Here is a 17,363-nt window from a genome sequence, read left to right on the forward strand (position 1 = left end):
TTTTTAAGCCACCTATCTAGTTTAGTCCTCTCACACAGTAATGAATTAGAATTCATACTGCTTATTATATTAGATATTTCTTTCTTTAATACCCGTAATGATTCTTGGCCACTAAGACACACATCAAGTCAACAACTTGATGTATACATTATATCAACGATGCTTTATTCCTGTCATCTGAATTATTATCAGAGACAAAGTAATTGGGGAAGCCCTGAAAGGCAATAATCACTACAAACCATTATAATAGTTTATTGAATTTGATGAATAATATTACTTTGACCTCATATCACATTTATCTTTCAAGTAGTTGATGTACCTCATAGTAATTACTAAATACCTAGAATTTACTGTCACTCAGTGTATGGAGACCATGGAGGCATCAAGGAATGACTTGAATCTGGACATAATTAGTTCTGGACATAATTAATAGTAACACCTGAGATATCCGGAAGAGTAAGGAATAATCCACTTTGAATGAGAGAAACTTAAGAAATTGAAGACTATCCTTCTAAGTCATGAGGGCTTTTTAAATTTTAATTCATTCTAAAATAACCTTTCTGTTTTCTGCCTAAGAAAATAGGGTGGCTTGTAAGAAAATTTAAAATTTATCCTTGTCTCCTGAGTGAGGGTGATTGTTAGGAACATTAAGGAAGACCCACATAGGTAAGATATGTATAGTTCCAAAGGGCCTGGGCTTTGAAGTCAAGCAGACCTGGATTTAAATCCTCTTTTTATTATTTGGGATGCTTTGGGGTGCAAGTGATGTAAAATCCTCAACTCAAGTGCCTTACGCAGCAAAGAAACTATTGATTTCATAGCAAGAGGTTGGGAGTAGGGTGGTTTCAGAGTCAGTCCATTTTTCACATCAGGAAGTCATCACAAGAAAGACCCAGATTCTTTCTTGTTTCTTTGCCACTCTTAGTGCTTTGAATTTGTCCTCAGGCTATGGTTGGACAGTAGAGCAATGGCATGTACCATTGCCAGCTACAGCAACATCCAGTAAAAGAAGGGACCGTCCCTTCTTTGGGTCTCTTTTGGGGAGGGACACAACCTTTCCCAGAAACTTCAGAGCAGCCATCTGTTCATATCCCCTCATTTAGAATTGGGTCACACCCATACCCCTGAGCCAATCACCGACAGGGGGCTGGAGGCATCAGGATTGCTTTAGGGCAATTAGGATTCATCTGCTGGAACTGAGGCACATGGCCCCACAGAGGAGGGCGGGCAGGAAGGGGCTGTAGCAAGAGGAAAGAAGGGACGGGTAGCAAGGAAACGTAGCTCACTAGCTGCAAGACCTTGGGCGCATTCATTGACATCTTTAAATCTTAATTTCTAAATCAGAAACATGGAAATAATACCTACACTATACCTCATAGAAGTGTGAGAATTAGATCAAGTGACCTTTTCGCAGTGCCTGACACACAGGAAGGTTGGTAGATCGTTTTGTTTTAGGAAACTCCAGACTCTGCTTCCCGGTTAATGCTGCTTCTGTCTGGTCTTTTGTGAAGAAACATACCATTCCCAGTCGTGTGCGTGTGTGTGTGTGTAGAATATATCCATGGTTCACATGGGAGAGAATTTCTTTTACTTAGCAAACACCTTCGGAATCTGGAGGAACCTGCACTTATTTGAAGGCAATCAAAAAATTTTTTCTCTAGATGTCTGTGTAATTATGTATTTAATACTACATTTCAAATCAGAATTGGTTGATTGAGATAAATGGAGATAAGTAGAAGGAACATTCAACAAAGATTTCATGTTCAAGTCATTATGCAAAGTACTGGGACAAAGGTGAGGCATAGCAAAAGCGAAAGAAATGTGGAGGAATGGTGAGTTTGTATAAAGCAATAGAATAGTGAGCAATAAGATAGAAAATGCTGTGTGACAACACAATTGGCAAGCTTTGAGTGTTAAGCCAGAAATTTGGGACTTTATATTCTTAGCATGGGGCAGGGGACAGAGCAGAACCGTGAAATATTTTCATTAGAGATGAAACATGAAGAAAACATTCTTACAGAACCTAACCTGGCAGTGGTATAAAAGAACAATTGGAAAGTGTATAAAGTATTTCCATCAAGCCAGTTAGGAGAATTTAGGTCAGGTTAGTTAGTCTCAAAAGACAAACCACCTTCAAACTCTCATGACATAAACAAACAAGCAAATGTTTATTTCTCACTCATCTGACCTGTTTGTTTCCAGGAAGCAGGGAACTCTGTTCTTTATGTTCACACAGGGATCCAGCCTGGTGGATAGTGCCAACACCGTAAATGGTGACGATTACCATGACAAAGGGAAAGAAAGCTCTAGGGGGTATCACACCAGCAATTAAATGCCTTGGCATGAAGCAACATACAGTGGTGTGGTGGGGCCAGCTTATGCCAGCTCACAAAAGCCAATTGTGTGCATCTCTTCCCAACTCCACATCCAAGTCTGTCATGTTGATAGTTCTAAATCAGCCAGGCTGGGAACATTTACACTAAAGAAACTGGCAAGCACTACAAATCATGGTTCACTCTTCCTCCCACTCCTCCCCACCAAAAAAAGATACCTAGTAGTTAAACTTTTACCAACACGCCTCCAGATTCACTTCACTTTCACTCAGGACTCATTGCCAGAACTAGGCATGTAGCTCAACCCTGATACAAAAGGATCAAGAAGTTCAATCCTGCTATTGCCTCAAAGGGAGAGAGCCACAAATATTTAGTGAACATTAATGACAACCACAGGTTAATGCCAGAGCTTAGGTGTTTATTCATTTATACATTCATTCAACAATCACATCTAGAGCACTTTAGACTTTAATCTGGGAGCAATAAAAAAGAGAAGCAGAAGAGTTTTAAGCACGGATGGGATGCCAGTTATCAACTTATTGCCTCTCAACTCCTAATCTACCCTCCATTGACTGGCTTGAGAGACTGGAGATGGATCCTGTAAACATTTTCTTCTGCTAGTAGAGGCCACAGGACGGACACTGAAGAAGGAAAGGGCTTATTCCTGGTTCCAGTGAGATTTCTCTGTTTTTTGATCCTATAGTACTCCTCTGGTATGAGAGATGCTAGTATCAGTGGCGCTCATGTCCAGGAAGTTTCAGAGGCACCCTGAAGGGTAACTTCTTAGCAAGTGTCATGGAAGCCTCAGTCAGTTTCCCAGCATGTACAGCAGCAGCCCCCCTCCAGGTGGCTTCCTGGTGGCTCTTCAGTGAGTCCTACTGATGCTGCAGTTTCCCGATGAGTTCAACAGCATGCCCCACGGGCAGCTTCCTCGCAAGTTTTTCTAGCACATGAATATAGATGGTTTCCTGCCTGCCAGGAAAATATTTCAAGTCATTTCTGTTACCTGGCAGTACCAGAACAGGAGACTTCCAGCTTGCCAGCCTCACCCCATAGCTCTCTGCCTGCTAACCTCCACCTCCCAACTGTGGAACAGCTCTGGTTAAGGCCACTTTTTGCCCACGAGGGATGTGGCACATGAGAATAAATCACCACCATGGAGATGAATGGAGAGCAGATAAATGATGTCTTCATAGGTTCACTGGACGGTGAAGGAAATGTCTAGAGAAATTGAAAGTGAGGTGACGTCATTGCTAATGGAGTAACAACCAGGATTCAACAGGATTGGGATTAGGGTGAGCCCACCAAGACCAAGTCATGCTACTGCATGGTTAGATCCTGTTTTTATTTAAAATGTTGATATTTTGCTCATTTTGATGTATTTTACATTAATTTTCATTTTTTAAAACATAGTACATTAAAATAGTATTTATCTCAATTACCGATTTTTTGTTGTTGTTGTTGGCACCTACTTAAATTTTGCATGCTTCCCTCACCCTTGTCCTGGCTCTGGCAGCAGTGTCAGAGGGTCTGAGAGAGTTTGGGAAACAAGGGGGGTGGGAGGCAGGCAGAGTGGGCTGCCAGATCCCAGGCCAGAAAATGCAGAACACGGTGAAGACAGCAAGAAGCTTAACTAATAGGTCTGAGGCTAAGTAGTGATGGCAGTCAGAATGCTTTTAAATATGGATGTTAAGGACATAGCAAGAGAAAATGGATAGAACAGAGTGCATATGGCAACTTTTTATATTGGTGATAGAACTAGTAAGCGGGTAATTAAAGATGATCCTCTTCATGAGGAAGACATGGTAATACATGCAGTAGGAAAACAAAAGACTTAAAAGGAATTACAAGGACTAATAGGACCTGGCAATTACTTTGGTGAAGATGTGTGGTGGTAGAAGGCAAATGACAGGGAGGGTCCAGAAATGACTGCATTGATGAACCTGGAGGACATTATACAAATTGAAATAAGCCAGACTTATAAAGACAAACATTGCATGATCTCACTTACATGTGGAATCTAAAAAAGTCAAACTCATAGAAGCAGAGAGTAGAATGGTGGTTACTAGATGCTGGGGGGAGGGGGAAATGGGGAGGTGGTTAAAGGGTACAAAATTTTAGTTGTGTGAGGTCAATTCTGGAGATCTACTATGTATAGCATAGTACCTATAGCTGGCAATACTATACTACATACTTAAGATTGATAAGAGGTTAGATCTTATGCTAAACGTTCTTACTAAAAAGCAACAAGAACAACAACAATAATAATAAAGGGAGTAGGAGAAAACTTTGGGAAGTGATGGATGTATTTATAGCCATGTTGGTAGTATAGTAATGGTTTCACAAGTGTATAGATTCCCCAAACTCATTGAGATGTATATATTAAATATGTGCAGCTTTTTGTATGTCAATCATATTTCAATACAGGGGTTTAAATACATAAATAAATAGATTTTTTTATACTCTAAGTTCTAGGGTACATGTGCACAATGTGCAGGTTTGTTACATATGTATACATGTGCCATGTTGGTGTGCTGCACCCATTAACTCGTCATTTACATTAGGTATATCTCCTAATGCTATCCCTCTCCACCTCCCCACAATAGGACCTGGTGTGTGATGATCCCCTTCCTGTGTCCAAGTGATCTCATTGTTCAATTTCCACCTATGAGTGAGAACATGCAGTATTTGGTTTTCTGTTCTTGTGATAGTTTGCTGAGAATGATGGTTTCCAGCTGCATCCATGTCCCTACAAACGACTTTAACTCATCCTTTTTTATGGCTGCATAGTATTCCATGGTGTATATGTGCCACATTTTCTTAATCCAGTCTGTCACTGATGGACATTTGAGTTGATTCCAAGTCTTTGCTATTGTGAATAGTGCCACAATAAACCTATGTGTGCATGTGTCTTTATAGCAGCATGACTTATAATCCTTTGGGTATATCTCCAGTAGTGAGATGGCTGGATCAAATGGTATCTCTAGTTCTAGATCCTTGAGGAAATGCCGCATTGTCTTCCACAATGGTTGAACTAGTTTACAGTCCCACCAACAGTGTAAAAGTGTTCCTATTTCTCCACATCCTCTCCAGCACCTGTTGTTTCCTGATTTTTTAATGATGACCATTCTAACTGGTGTGAGATGGTATCTCATTGTGGTTTTGATTTGCATTTCTCTGATGGTGAGTGATGAGGAGTATTTTTTCATGTGTTGGTTGGCTGTATGAATGTCTTCTTTTGAGAAGTGTCTGTTCATATCCTTTGCCCACTTTTTGATGGGGTTGTTTGTTTGTTTCTTGTAAATTTGATTGAGTTCTTTATAGGTTCTGGATATTAGTCCTTTGTCAGATGAGTAGATTGCAAAAATTTTCTCCCATTCTGTAGGTTGCCTGTTCACTCTGATGGTAGTTTCTTTTGCTGTGCAGAAGCTCTAGTTTAATTAGATCCCATTTGTCAATTTTGGCTTTTGTTGCCGTTGCTTTTGGTGTTTTAGACATGAAGTCCTTGCCCATGCCTATGTCCTGAATGATATTACCTAGGTTTTCTTCTAGGGTTTTTATGGTTTTAGGTCTAACATTTAAGTCTCTAATCCATCTTGAATTAATTTTCATATAAGGAGTAAGGAAAGGATCCAGTTTCAGCTTTCTAATTATGGCTAGCCAATTTTCCCAGCACCATTTATTAAATAGGGAATCCTTTCCCCATTTCTTGTTTTTGTCACGTTTGTCAAAGATCAGATGGCTGTAGATGTGTGATATTATTTCTGAGGGCTCTGCTCTGTTCCATTGGTCTATACCTCTGTTTCAGTACCAGTACCATGCTGTTTTGGTTACTGTAGCCTTGTAGTATAGTTTGAAGTCAGATAGCATGATGCCTCCAACTTTGTTCTTTTGGCTTAGAATTGTCTTGGCAATATGGGGTCTTTTTTGGTTCCATATGAACTTTAAAGCAGTTTTTTCCAATTCTGTGAAGAAAGTCATTGGTAGCTTAATGGGGATGGCATTGAATCTATAAATTACCTTGGGCAGTATGGCCATTTTCATAATATTGGTTCTTCCTATCCATGAGCATGGTATGTTCTTCCATTTGTTTGTGTCCTCTTTTATTTCACTGAGCAGTGGTTTGTAGTTCTCCTTGAGGAGATCCTTTACATCCCTTGTAAGTTGGATTCCTAGGTATTTTATTCCCTTTGAAGCTATTGTGAATGGGAGTTCATTCACGATTTGGCTCTCTGTTTGTCTGTTACTGGTGTATAAGACTGCTTGTGATTTTTGATCATTGATTTTGTATCCTGAGACTTTGCTGAAGTAGCTTATCAGCTTAAGGAGATTTTGGGCTGAGAAGATGGGGTTTTCTAAATACACAATCATGTCATCTACAAACAGGGACAATTTGACTTCTTCTTTTCCTAACTGAATACACTTGATTTCTTTCTCTTGCCTAATTGCCCTAGCCAGAACTTCCAACACTATGTTGAATAGGAGTGGTGAGAGAGGGCATCCCTGTCTTGTGCCAGTTTTCAAAGGGAATGCTTTCAGTTTTTGCCCATTCAGTATGATATTGGCTGTGGGTTTGTCATAAATAGCTCTTATTATTTTGAGATACATTCTATCAATACCGAATTTATTGAGCGTTTTTAGCATGAAGGGCTGTTGAATTTTGTCAAAGGCCTTTTCTGCATCTATTGAGATAATCATGTGGCTTTTGTCTTTGGTTCTGTTATGCTGGATTACATTTATTGATTTGTGTATGTTGAACCAGCCTTGCATCCCAGGAGTGAAGCCCACTTGATCATGGTGGATAAGCTTTTTGATGTGCTGCTGGATTTGGTTTGCAGTAGTTTACTGAGGATTTTTGCATCGATGTTCATCAGGGATAATGGTCTAAAATTCTCTTTTTTTGTTGTATCTCTGTCAGGCTTTGGTATCAGGATGATGTTGGCCTCGTAAAATGAGTTAGGGAGGATTCCCTCTTTTTCTATTGATTGGAATAGTTTCAGAAGGAATGGTACCAACTCCTCCTTGTACCTCTGGTAGAATTCAGCTGTGAATCTGTCTGGTCCTGGACTTTTTTTGGTTGGTAGGCTATTACTTATTGCCTCAATTTCAGAGCCTGCTATTGGTCTATTCAGGGATTCAACTTCTTCCTGGTTTAGTCTTGGAAGAGTGTAACTGTCCAGGAAATTATCCATTTCTTCTAGGTTTTCTAGTTTATTTGCGTAGATGTGTTTATAGTATTCTCTGATGGTAGTTTGTATTTCTGTGGGGTCGGTGGTGATATCCCCTTTATCATTTTTTATTGCGTCTCTTTGATTCTTTTCTCTTTTCTTCTTTATTAGTCTTGCTAGTGGTCTATCAATTTTGTTGATCTTTTCAAAAAACCAACTCCTGGATTCATTGATTTTTTGGAGGGTTTATTGTGTCTCTATCTCCTTCAGTTCTGCTCTGATCTTAGTTATTTCTTGCCTTCCGCTAGCTTTTGAATGTGTTTGCTCTTGCTTCTCTAGTTCTTTTAATTGTGATGGTAGAGTGTCAATTTTAGATCTTTCCTGCTTTCTCTTGTGGGCATTTAGTGCTATAAATTTCCCTCTACACACTGCTTTAACTGTGTCCCAGAGATTCTGGTATGTTGTATCTTTGTTCTCAATGGTTTCAAAGAACATCTTTATTTCTGCCTTCATTTTATTATGTACCCAGTAGTCATTCAGGAGCAGGTTGTTCAGTTTCCATGTAGTTGAGCAGTTTTGATTGAGTGTCTTAGTCCTGAGTTCTAGTTTGATTGCACTGTGGTCTGAGAGACTGTTTGTTATAATTTCTGCTCTTTTACATTTGCTGAGGAGTGCTTTACTTCCAACTATGTGGTCAATTTTGGAATAAGTGTGATGTGGTGCTGAGAAGAATGTATATTCTGTTGATTTCGGGTGGAGAGTTCTGTAGATGTCTATTAGGTCTGCTTGGTGCAGATACGAGTTCAATTCCTGGATATCCTTATTAACTTTATGTCTCGTTGATCTGTCTAATGTTGACAGTGGGGTGTTGAAGTCTCCTACTCTTATTGTATGGGAGTCTAAGTCTCTTTGTAAGTCTCTAAGGACTTGCTTTATGAATCTGGGTGCTCCTGTATTGGGTGCATATATATTTAGGATATATATTCATCTTCCTGATGAATTGATCCCTTTACCATTATGTAATGGCCTTCTTTGTCTCTTTTGATCTTTGATGGTTTAAAGTCTGTTTTATCAGAGACTAGGATTGCAACCTCTGCTTTTTTTTCGTTTTCCATTTGCTTGGTAGATCTTCCTCCATCCCTTTATTTTAAGCCTATGTGTGTCTCTACATGTGAGATGGGTCTCCTGAATACAGCAAACTGATGGGTCTTGACTCTTTATCCAATTTGTCAGTCTGTGTCTTTTAATTGGACCATTTAGTCCATTTACATTTAAGGTTAATATTGTTGTGTGTGAACTTGATCCTGTCATTATGATATTAGCTGGTTATTTTGCTCACTAGTTGATGCAGTTTCTTCCTAGCATCAATGGACTTTACATTTTGACATGTTTTTGCAATGGCTGGTACCTGTTGTTCCTTTCCATATTTAGTGCTTCCTTCAGGATCTCTTGTAGGGCAGGCCTGGTGGTGATAAAATCCCTAAACATTTACTTGTCTGTAAAGGATTTTATTTCTCCTTCACTTATGAAACATAGTTTGGCTGGATATGAAATTCTGGGTTCAAAATTCTTTTCTTTAAGAATGCTGAATATTGGCCCCCACTCTCTTCTGGCTTGGAGAGTTTCTGCCAAGAGATCTGCTATTAGTCTGATGGGCTTCCCTTTGTGTGTAACCTGATCTTTCTCTCTGGCTGCCCTTAACATTTTTTCCTTCATTTCAACTTTGTTAAATCTGACAATTATATGTCTTGGAGTTGCTCTTCTCGAGGAGTATCTTTGTGGCGTTCTCTGTATTTCCTGAATTTGAATGTTGGCCTGCCTTACTAGGTTAGGGAAGTTCTCCTGGATGATATCCTGCAGAGTGTTTTCCAACTTGGTTCCATTTTCCCCATCACTTTCAGGCACTCCAATCAGATGTAGATTTGGTCTTTTCACATAATCCCATATTTCTTGGAGGCTTTGTTCATTTCTTTTTACTCTTTTTTCTTTACACTTCTCTTCTCGCTTCATTTCATTCATTTGATCTTCAATCGCTGATACTCTTTTTTCCAGTTGATCGAGTTGGTTACTGAAGCTTGTGCATTTGTCACATAGTTCTCATGTTACGGTTTTCATCTCTATCAGTTCTTTTAAGGTCTTCTCTGCATTGATTATTCTCGTTATCCATTCATCCATTCTTTTTTCAAGGTTTTTAGTTTCTTTGTGCTGGTTATGTAGTTCCTCTTTTAGCTCTGAGAAGTTTGATCGACTGAAGCCTTCTTCACTCAACTTGTCAAAGTCATTCTCCGTCCAGCTTTGTTCCATTGCTGGCGATGAGCTGCATTCCTTTGGAGGGGGAAATGCGCTCTGATTTTTTGAATTGCCAGCTTTTCTGCATGGCTTTTTCCCCATCTTTGTGGTTTTATCTGCCTTTGGTCTTTGATGATGGTGACGTACTGGTGGGGTTTTGGTGTGGGTGTCCTTTCTGTTTGTTAGTTTTCCTTCAAACAGTCATGCCCCTCAGCTGTAGGTTTATTGGAATTTGCTTGAGGTCCACCCCAGACCCTGTTTGCCTGGGTATCAGCAGCGGAGGCCGCAGAAGATAGAATATTGCTGAACAGCAAGTGTTGCTGTCTGATTCTTGCTCTGGAAGCTTCGTCTCAGGGGTGTACCCTGCCGTGTGAGGTGTGAGGTGTTGGTCTGCACCTCAGTTGAAAATGCAGAAATCACCCATCTTCTGTGTCACTCACGCTGGGAGCTGGAGGCTGGAGCTGTTCCTATATGGCCATCTTGGGCGTGCCTCCATAGATTTTTAAATAACAAATTTAAAAATGACTTCCATTATGGACTAGGATATTAGGAGACTGCTGGTGCATTTAATAGAAATAAGGGTGTTAGTAAGAGAGGATCCGCCACGCTGAGTTTGGAGGAAGCAGCCATAGCAAGATGGCTTTTCAGTCTGGGTTTAGTTCCTGTCAGGGTTGAGGCTGGAGATGTGGGTGGTATCCAAGTGGTATTAGTGATGGCAGAAGTCTCTGAGGGCCTGTCTGTGAGATGGCAGAGGTCTTTGCAGACCAGTGCAGAGCAGGTAAGGGGATGCTCAGTGGGAAACAATCGCTTTTGAAGACCCACACTCGGTTCTCTATCCTCCCAAGAGTCAATCCAGGCTTCATAAACACCAACCTGGCCTCAAAAGACACCCTGATTCCTCCTTGGACCTGGACCCAGTATAAAAACTCCCCTTTCCTTCAGAGTTTGATCAGAAGAATTTAGTTTCCCAAAAGCAACTTTTACGGGAGAAAACTAACAACAATCACAAAAATTCCAAAAGCCTAACAATAAGATGTTTTCAGACTATACTCTGCTCATTGAAACTGAAATGTAATTAGACTATATACAAATCAGGCACCTGCAGTCCTGCCCCACCAAGCTCAGATTCATCTTCCTTGACATATGCACACCTATGTCTCTAGCCTGCTTGTTTCATCTTAAGGCTTGGTAAAGCTGTTTATACCAGTTGGAGAAGTGATGGCTCCTCTCCAGTTGTTCTAAAATAGCATCTTAAGGTCTCAGTGGTGGCACACACAGAGATATACCATGAGAAGAAAATTAATGATCCCTCACCAACGCCTGAAAAACCTTGGTTGAAATATTTCAGAAATCTGCAAAAGAAAATATTTTTCCCTAGCTATTTTTGTGTGTTTTCCACAATGAGAGTGTATTACATTTTCCATGGATAAAAAATGAATTGCACTTAAAAGTAATTAGAAAACCACAGAGCTTAGAGATTTATCTAATACAAAACAGAATAGTCAAGTTATTGTGTGTAGAAAATAGCATTTTTGCTTCTGCAGAGGAGTTGGGCATTTTCTATAGGTAGTCCAGGGTACGTTTGAGAGAAGTCTATGAATTCTTGTATTATTGGGTACATACACCATTAGAGAGACTTGAGGAAGGCTTTTACTGATTAAATATTTACCAGTAAAGGCTTGACAGCAACCTAACCACCTCTTAAGCATTCAAATAAGTGGTGAAAGTGTCCCAGAGGAGAGAAACACAGGGAAATTATATAAGACAGAATTTCTAGCAACTCCTTTAATACATGCTTTATGACCTCTGGAAAGCTAAGAGAATATCTGGTTTGTAATATATTTCACACCTTTATCTTTCAAAGGCTGTACTTAGAAAATCCTCCACATTGATTGGTATTGCATAACTAATTTCATAGTTTTGGAAAACCAAAGAGTTGCCTCAAAATGAAGAAAAAAACCAGGAATTCCAAGATGACCTGACAAGGAACCTCTTGGCATGCCTTGATCCTTTTTCCACCCAACCAACATGCATGCATTGAGATACATATACTTGGGTAAGCAACATACTTAGTGCCATGGAGGCTGTGAAAATGACTAAGTCACCCTGCAAGTGACTTGCATTTTAGTAGGAAAGATAAGATAGGAACACAAAGAACTAGAGCAACACCAGGGAGCCTGTGACGGGTGCCCCAGATCTTCAAAGATGGTGCTGTGAGTAGGGAATAATCATGTTTTACTGGGAAAGCCAGAAAAAGTTTCGATTCAGAATTAGTTGAAGCATCTGAATTTGGGGAAAGTATTTCCTTCAGCACGCTTGTATGGCAGGCAGGGAGGGACATCTAGGCAGGAGAAAGAAGATAAACAAGAATCAAATTCAGGTTTTGGAAGGACCTGGAGCTTATATAATTATCATAGCCTTCTTTGAGAAAAGTAACATCAAAGTATTTTTTAAATTGATAGGGCCCTTCCACATCCATGAGTGGCCCTAAAGCTTAAGTTTCCTGAGCCTCATGGGTCCTCCATTCTAGAGACCAGGCTGCAGAATCAAGCAGACTGAGTCCAAGTTGGTTTCGTCACTTGCGATGAGCATTCATTTCTTCAAATAATATCTACTTCATATAATACCTACTTGTAAAGTTAGATATAGCAACCTGATTCTTCTGCTAAGGAACTATTTCTCCCTTACTCTCAGACAAATTGCCTGAGCCCAACTCTCACTTCATGGGTGGGTTATATGGTTTGGCTCATGAAATAACTGTAATCTATTGGGCATATGACCTAAACCAGGTCAAACTGAATCAATCTTCCAAGATACTGCTGTAGCCAACAATACTGCCTTGTCCACTGGGGTGCTAAAGGAGTAGAATGTAAGCCTAGAGCAACTGATGGAATTTGAAGCCAACAGAGAGAACTGCAGAGGCTAAAGACAGAGAAAGTAGTTTAACAGCACATCTGAGCTGTGCTTGCACCAGTTCAAGAGAGTTTCTGTTGTTTCCAGTCACTAGGGCCCTAATACACTACAATGATGGCAATCCTGTGATGTTGAATTACCCAGCAAATATCTAACCATTTGTTGATCACCTGCTATGTGCAAGGCAGGGCCTTCTGTGCCAGTCTCTGCTAGGAACACAGAGATAAGGTTCTGCTTTCATAGAATGTTTGGGTGCTGCTTGACCATATGGAATGGCTGGCTTTAAGTCTGTCCATCCATACTTTCCCCTATTCCATCATAGCACTCTTTGAGAAAAGCAATAGCAAAGTGTTTTTAAAATTGGTAAGTCCCTTCCACATACATTAGTGGCCCTAAAGCTACTCACATATATGTCAGCTATCCCCTTCACATACGTGACAGTTATGCCTGAAAGACAAACTGATCCACCATTTTGCTGAAAAAAACTGACTTTATTGATAACATTGGTCAAACAGAGATGTGATTGATGCTTTCATATGTAAATTTAGGATTGTGTAGATTATTTTTTTGTGTCTTATCAACAATTTCCAGCCATAACTCTACCGCTAATTTTCATCAAATGCTGGAATTTAAGTGAGCAAGTGACACGATTTTTGGCATAGCTTTAAGTACACCATAATTTATTTATCTAAAGTCAATTATTGGCAAACTTTTATGCTATAGTTATGATTTGTAACATATTCCTTGTGGCAAACTAGCAACTGATCAATCTCGCCAATGTTCTTGAGCACCAGCACTGAGAACCATCAATGTGTAGATGATACCAAATTCCAGATCACACTGTGTATCTGATTCCTGCCCCAGAGAGGGAGCTGAACACAGAACCTTTTGTTCAGCACAGTACCCTTATCACCTAGCAGAGTGTTTGTCACAGAAAGCTCAATGAACGTTTATTGAATTTAACTGAACCCCACCTCTTATAACAGTTGCAACTGCACACTCTGCTTTATCAAAGCAAATAGTATAGCAGTTCTAAGCTAAATCCTCCCTGTTATTTCTTCTGCTCGGAAAACTCATGTAGAGCAAATCATATCCCTACCACTGACAAAAAATACTTACAGCTCACAGCAAAGATGGTAAATTTTTGACCTAGTAGTTTTGAAACTTAACTGTACACTAGAATCACCCAAGGAGCTTTTAAAAATCCTAATGCTCAAGTTGCACCCTGGACCAATTGACTGAGAATTCCTGCATGAGACCCTGGTGTCAGCATATTGTTAAAGCCTCTCAGGTGATTCAGATGATTCCAATATGTAGCCAAGGTTGAGAATCAGTATAGTAGAGCAACAATTATATGGTTTTGGCACTATTTCTGTAATTATCTCACCTTATTATTTGTCATCTATGTTGTCTTAGTGCAGACCAGCCCTGAAATATAATGGTTTTATAATACTAGTAACAAAATATTAGCTATCTGATACCATCTTCATTGTGGAATGGTTAAAATCTCAGCTGCCTCTCAAGATCCAAGAGGGAGGAATAATAGGCAACTTCTGGGGTTTGTTCCCTTCCCAACTTCCTTCTTTGAGAACTCTCTGGGCTGTACCCACTCATGGAAATGGACTACTGAAGCCATGATTATACTCTATGACCCTGCTCCCCACACTCCTAAAACCAACATACCCTGTCCTCTTACCATCGCTTAGAGGATCTTAAACCTGAGGATGCATTGGAGTCATCTGGAGGGCTTCTGATAACACATTCCTTGGTCCCACCTCCAGAGTCTGTGTTTCAATAAGACTAAAATAGGGCTGAGAATTCGCATTTCTGGCACTCTGCAGGTGTCGCTGATGCTGCTGTTCTGGAAACTACCCTTGAAGAAATATTGCCATTGCCTATAGACCTAACCCAGACTGGGTCGATGATATCTCACTCCCGACTCAGATGAAAACTCTGCAGATTGGCATAGCCATTTCCCAGGGCTACCATAACAAAGGACTACAAACTGAGTGGCTTAAAACAACAGAAATTTATCCTATCACACTTGCAAAAGCCAGAAATTCAAAATCAATATGTCAGCAAGGTCTTACTCTCTCTGAAAGCTGAAGAAGTTCGTTTCTTGCCTCTTTTAGCTTCTGGCTTTTGCTGGCAATCTTTAGCGTTCCTTGACTTGTAAGAGCATCACTCCGTCTCCACTTGTGTCACCACATGACCTGGGAGTCAGAGTCTCTTCTCTTCTTATAATGGATGAAGGGTCTACCCTATTTCAGCATGACCTCATCTTAAATAATTACATCTGCAACAAACTTATTTCCAAAAAAGTTCGTATCTGAGACATTTGGGGTTAGGGTTTCAACATATATTTTTGGGTTGACACAATTCGACCCATAACAACAGGTATATCAAAAATTTCTGGGGCTCCTAAATTCCATCATATGCCCATAAGAGTGGAGGATCCTGTCTGCAGAAAGAGAAGGCTGTGCACAAGTGCAGAGAGGAAGCAGAGAGCTGGAGCTTGTCATGCTGGGGGAAGACAATGGACAGAGCAACTTTCTTGATTCCTTATGTGCTCCTGCCCCTAATCACAAGCCCTGCTGCAGTTCTCACCCTCAGTTTCCATGAGTTATAGTGTTCCTTTGATTCAAAAAGTCTCCCTTTTTGAATTAATCCATTCTTATAGAGCTTCTATTACTTGCAACCAAAAGAGTAGGTCTAAGATAGGGTATGTCTCCCCTGTACTCTAACAGGCCATGACTGACTTCTTCCACTCCAGGCATTTGCTATTTCTCCAGTTATTGCAGATACTTAACCTGCTATTTCTGTTCTTGTTGCATTTTCCTGAAATGGAGAAATAGCCTTCCTTTGGCCATTACAGATTCTGGGGAGTCTACAGAGTGCTTGACATCTCAGCTTTTGAAATATGTTTAATGACATTTTTTCTTGCTTTCAACTGGCTTTTTGAAATTCCAGCCTCTTTCTGTGGTGTAGCCTCCCCGGAGCTGGGTGGCTGGGACATGGGAGAACACACCAGGCTGCTTTCTAAGTGTTCTCTCTGTTATGACTACCATACAGTGCTTGGAGACTATGTGGACTCAACTTTCTCTCCACTCAAGTACCTTCAGTATTCAAGATCCTTCCTGGAGGGTGAAGGAGTGGCATCATCTCTGACTTTGGGGGACTCTTAGTGCTGGCTGTTGGAAAGGACTTGTGCTAGGTATTTTATACTTGCCTCTCAGGTCTACTGTCTACACTTCTTCGTGTTGCACTGGGCTTTAGGAGTTCGACCCACACGGACTGCATGCATGGGCTCCCTTCCCCTCTGGCTCCTGAGTAGGCTTGACCAAGAGGGCGCACTGACAGGATATTGGATGAAGGGAGGGAGGAGAGAGAGACTAGGGTGTTCACTTCCCCTGCTCACTTCCTAGGGTTGCCATTGGCTGGCTGCTTCCCTCAGGTGAAGGTGACAGCTCTGAGAGGTGGCCCTTTCTGCAGAGTCCTCTCCGTCACAGAAACTAGTCTCTCCCTTACTTCTCCAAGTCTAGGGATGGTAACAAGACCCAAACATCACCCTAGATATCATATCACCCTTTAAAATCTCCCTATCCCCTGCCCATGTCTGTAAACCCTCTTAAGCTTAAACCATTTGAATGTGTTTCTCTTTCTGATGGGACCCCAACCCATACAAAGCCTTGACCTTAATGTGACCAGTCACTGCCCCATTAAAGGCTCTGGAAGCCCAGGGAGCCTACTGATTCTTGCTTTATCCATTCACAGGGAATGTCATGCTTGACTAAATTTTTTTTGCTCAGACAGAGACTCCGGGACTCTTGTCATCAGCTTTCTGTTACTTTCTCCTTTTGCATAGTCCAGTGATTTTCAACCTTGAATATAAACCAGAACAACCATAGTTTCTTCTTGTTAATATGAGCCTCTCCTGTCTTTTTTATTATGGTATAATTATTCCAAATCAGAAGCAGTCCCTTGTCGTTTGATTCATACCTTCCTACAATGCCTACTACAGGGTCATGCACACTGTAGATTTAACAAAACATATAAACTTAGTGATTGTGTACTCTAGATGAAGTTCAAATTAAGATTAAAATTCTTTTTTGGCACACTATTAATAAATGTTTCTCTTATACACTAGTATATACTAAGATGTTTTAGATAAAAGGAGATAGCTACAATTATTGTTGATGAAATCAGTTTTCAAAATGCCATTCACTATATTTGTACAAAGATTTCATGAAAATAAAAATTTTATCTCTGAGTGTCCACATGAAAATCAGCTGATGTGGGTAAAGACAGATGATATTCATGTGAATAAAACTAAACATAGGTGTTTTCTCTCAAATTTTCTTCTTAGAATTTCAAAAAATTGCTCAAGTTTGTGAATACAAAGTGAAAGAAACAACCATTACATCAGTGTAAGAATGTTTATGACCAAGTCTCCATTTCATAAACCCTCTGTTAAAATTCAATTTCTATAGCTTACACCTTCGTCATCTCTTAACTGGATTGCTGCAGCAGTGTCTTACCTGGTCAACTCATTTTCTCTTTTCATATATATATTTTTTCCCATTCTTCACATAGCAGCCAGAATGGCCTTTTAAAAATGCATGCCATAACCTCTATTTCTGGCAGTGATTGAGTGACTTGT

Source organism: Macaca fascicularis, chromosome 7 (assembly GCF_037993035.2).
Source record: "Macaca fascicularis isolate 582-1 chromosome 7, T2T-MFA8v1.1".
NCBI lineage: Eukaryota > Metazoa > Chordata > Mammalia > Primates > Cercopithecidae > Macaca > Macaca fascicularis.